General features: G+C 26.6%; 1 long non-coding RNA gene across 1 annotated transcript; it reads right to left on the reverse strand.

Annotated features, from left to right (window-relative positions):
- Positions 1-963: 963 nt before the first annotated feature.
- LOC127078367 (uncharacterized) lies at positions 964-1,806 on the reverse strand. Its single transcript, XR_007787836.1, has 3 exons — positions 1,416-1,806; positions 1,209-1,329; positions 964-1,115 (listed from the first exon to the last, which is right to left on the reverse strand). It is a non-coding gene; the product is annotated as an uncharacterized LOC127078367 (long non-coding RNA).
- Positions 1,807-4,837: the final 3,031 nt, after the last annotated feature.

Raw genomic sequence — 4,837 nt, forward strand, 5'->3', positions numbered from 1 at the left:
ATTAGACTTTGAAAAAAATTGTAAAAAAATGTGTTTCTATGTGTTTTCTATAATTAGTTTTGAAGGATTTCATAATAAATTTTTATGTAATTGTTTTTTTAATTTCTAACACCATTAGGCATGCTGAAACCAAACATGACATGCAATAATCTATTTATAACTTAGTCGTATACACATATTTCATAAGATGACAACGTATTTTGTTATCAATCTAAAATACTTATTAACATTTGAAGATATGATACTCATATAAATTTTGTAGTTGAAAGAACACACAAAATACAATGTTCAACATAACAACATAGGATTTTGAATAATTTCACACACATGAATTAAATACTCATTATCATCCTTTAAACCATACATGAAATATAAATGTCAATTGTAATCCCACAAAATAAACACTTCAAAAAAGTAAGAACACATCCTACAACCAAAACATATCATGTTCTTAACAACTTCATACTTAAACTCAGTCTGGTGCTAAAAAGTTCATAAAATATATTTCAATATCAAATTTCCGAAAATTCTAATTAAGAAGATGGTTCTATCTTTAATTTCTTGGATGGTTTGGTGCCTGATAATTGCGTAGCGCCAGACGCTTCAAAATCAACTTCTTCACCCTTGTCAGCAATTACAACATCCTTAGCCGGAGTCATTAGAATGATTGATTCTGGATCATTTTCACCAGATGCAGATAATGTTTGCTTGCAATATAAAAAATTAATTGTCAGATATAAAATGAATTATAATAATACAATATTTATCATAGAAAATTATTATGTTAACAAATGAAGATACTTACTGCGGAAGTTTCCAAATTTTCTTTGTTAGGGACCAACTTTGCATATTCAGTTTTAGACTGATTCTGCACATTGAAACATCGAATATTTATTATACTTGTTAAATGTTTAAATAATACATGAATTAAGTGAATATTATACGTCTTCTACTATGTAGTCATTTTCAATCTCTTTAACAAAGGCTTCATCATCACAAAGCTTCCAAACAGACGCTTGGGAAAACGTTGGCTGCACCTTAACTCTAAAAGTCATTTTCTTATTCAACAGCATTTCAAGCTCATCAGGATAAACCATTGGATCATCTTCTCCATTCTAATGGAAAAATAAAATATCAACCATGAGTGATAATCTGAACTTTACAACTCGATAAACTATTAACATTTTAACTTATGTATAACAATGTACCTCCACCATAGAGTTATGCATAAATTCAGCAGTCATTCCAAGTATAGCAGCACATTCGGAATCCCAGAATACAAATCGATATTTTGATTCACCATTGCTAACATATATCTCAATCTTGTACCTATAGTATTTTAAACGAAGAAAATAATATGATTAATAACAAATCCATTACCAAATTTATTTGCAATTCATCTAGATTATATGTACCTTGGTATAGGCTGTTCGACTTTTTGCCCACATGAACATTCATAAGCTTTTTCAGGATTAGGTGCCTTCGAAGAACACCTTGTGCAGCCATAATAAAACCATCCATACTTTGAGACAGCAAATTTCAATGTGGTTGCTACAGTAACACATAAAGTTTCCTAAAAGCAAATAAAAAATGATATTAATTTCAAAAAGCAAACAATATAATTGTAATAGTAAAGATAAATTCGGCTCTATAGTATTCAACTTACATGTTTGATTTTGCAGAACTGACTTAAGGACATACATTTCGCATTATGAACAAACCTTTCTACTGGCGAATACTGAGAACCACCAGACCAATTAGAAAGAGATTTTGCAGATTGAGTAGGCTTCTCCTTCTGTTCATTAGTAGGCAACCTATAGAAATAAGATTGTTTTTGAAATTAAAAATTATGTATAATAATCTGAATATAAATAAATAAATAAAATCCATACTTAGACATAAAATCTTGAATTTCAAGGATGTCTTCATTTATCAACAATTTGGAACCACTCCATGCATTTGACACTGGAAATTGTATAATTAATATAAAAATTATTGAACGTATAATGAAAAATACAAATCAACTATGTATTTATAAAGTCTGATAGTGTAATACCTTGGCCATCTTTTACCATTGCATGAGTGAGCAGAATTACAATAGCTCCATTGTTTTTAGGATTATTGTAGTAAGCCAAAAAATTTGATCCATAGATTTCCCATAAATTGCAATTTATGCAATTACCCCTATTTTGCAATATAAATAAACAATATTATATGATGGGATTCAGTGATGCAAAATATATAAATTTATCAAACACATAAGTTATGAAAACAATGCGCATTACTTCAAATCTTTCAGCACAACAGAAACAACAACTTTCTTCCCCGGAGTGTTGGATTGGATATGGTTTATCTCACTAACAGCACCAATAATATCTACATTAAAGTAAGGTTCATTATTGAATGTGTTTGCAAATATATAAGTTATATAAGTTATAATAGAATTTAAATTACCTTCCAGTCTATCGGTTTTGCATTTGCCTTGAAGTATCTCACCAAAATCTTTAAAGAAATATCCTTTAGGTGGAATATTTTGAAGTTCGATTGCCTTCATTGTGGTACCACCAAGAAACACAATTTTTTTTGAATGATCACATACCTTCCACTGAAAATCATTGTTATAGACACTGCCATTGTTTATAATGCAGGTCATATTCTCCTTAATGACCTCTTTCCATTTCAGTAAATGGTCATGACGAATAAGGACCTGAATCCGATCACCCTAACAAAATGAAAATAATCTTCTTTTTATATGTTATACAAAAAAGCATTTTGTTGTAATTACTAACTATCATACAAAAATCTATACTTAAAAAAAGAAAAGCAATTAACCAAGGAATCCATAACAATCATCTCCAAATGTTCAATACCCTTATTATTCACAACACTCCAAACATCCATTATTCGAACAGTAAGACGCCAAGTTTCTTTTGAGTCATTGATGTCTTTCACAGAATCAACCTTTCTACTCATTTTCACTGAAAAAAAATTCAAAAATTAATGTAACTGCAAATTTAGATGACTATAAAATTACAAACCTAATAACCTGGAAAAAAAAAGAGTATATAAATTTGATAGAGGTGTGTGGCAAAATGCTGAAAAAGATCCAACCTTTGATGTTACACATATATAACATCGTTTTGATTGTATAATTATATGTTATTAAATTATAACTTTAAATTAAAAATAACTATTTAATATAGTTGATTAATATTAATTGAGTAATTTAATATTATTGTTAATTTACCTACCAATTAATTATTATTATTGTTATTATTATTATTATTGATATTTACCCGCCATATATGATAAGAATATTTTAAAATTTAAATAGTATATTTATTATTTGATTTGATTTGATTTAATTGAGATCCAAACTCTATAAATTAAAATCGGTTACTTATTATGAACAATAATATAGGGTCATTCCAATGTCAATCTATTATTAATTGAATTTTACATAGATGTAATTTTGCAATAACACGCTGGCATATTGAATCTTATATCGCTGTTATCTTTGCACTAACATATTTTATCCTTTCAACAGAATAATTATAGTAAATACGTACATTCTGTATACCGAATTATAATAAAAATGTATTAAAATCAAAAGCAATAAAACTGTTTACAGTAAATAAAAATATAGTCTAATTTCTTCATGATCATAAATATTTAAAGAAAAATTCATTGAAATAAAAAATCAATAATAAATCAAAAGTTGAAATAAATGCTAATGACACAACATATATTTAAAATTTTATTTGACATATTTTTATATAATAAATAAATTAGTAATAAGTAAATGAATAATCAAATAGAATAGAATTTTAAGATGTTATTCTATATTTTTATTTACTGTAAACAGTTTTATTGCTTTTGATTTTAATACATTTTTATTATAATTCGGTATACAGAATGTACGTATTTACTATAATTATTCTGTTGAAAGGATAAAATATGTTAGTGCAAAGATAACAGCGGTATAAGATTCAATATGCCAGCGTGTTATTGCAAAATTACATCTATGTAAAATTCAATTAATAATAGATTGACATTGGAATAACCCTATATTATTGTTCATAATAAGTAACCGATTTTAATTTATAGAGTTTGGATCTCAATTAAATCAAATCAAATCAAATAATAAATATACTATTTAAATTTTAAAAATATTCTTATCATATATGGCGACTTTTCCAGAAGAGGAATCTTGAAACTCAACTCTTAACATTTCATAATCCTTTCTATATAGATATATATAATATTTAAGTATCATAACCAATCATTCATCATGGACCAGATCGTTACTGAAAAGAATATCCAAATACCAAATACGATTTCTATGTAACCTCTGCAAAGTAGAGGAATCTCTTGGAAAAATCAAAGAAATAATTTCTTCTTCCTCTGTAAAGAATTCTTGCAATAATTCTTCTGAACCTGATCTTTTCAAAAAAGCGCGTACAGTACTTTTGTGTTTACAAGCCAAAGTTTTAATACAAGAAAGCCGAAGTATATATTTTATTCGATACGAACTTTTTTTTTTGAGGATCCATTATAATAATGAGAAAGATTTCTGCATATTCGCAAAAATCGATCAATAATATCAAAATCGGATGAATCGGCCCAGACCGGAATATCAATAATAATAATAACAATAATAATAATTAATTGGTAGGTAAATTAACAATAATATTAAATTACTCAATTAATATTAATCAACTATATTAAATAGTTATTTTTAATTTTAAAGTTATAATTTAATAACATATAATTATACAATTAAATATTCATTTTGTCATTTAAAGAAAATCAAGTAACGATAATATTTGGCAAAAAA

Source organism: Lathyrus oleraceus, chromosome 5 (assembly GCF_024323335.1).
Source record: "Lathyrus oleraceus cultivar Zhongwan6 chromosome 5, CAAS_Psat_ZW6_1.0, whole genome shotgun sequence".
Taxonomy (NCBI): domain Eukaryota; kingdom Viridiplantae; phylum Streptophyta; class Magnoliopsida; order Fabales; family Fabaceae; genus Lathyrus; species Lathyrus oleraceus.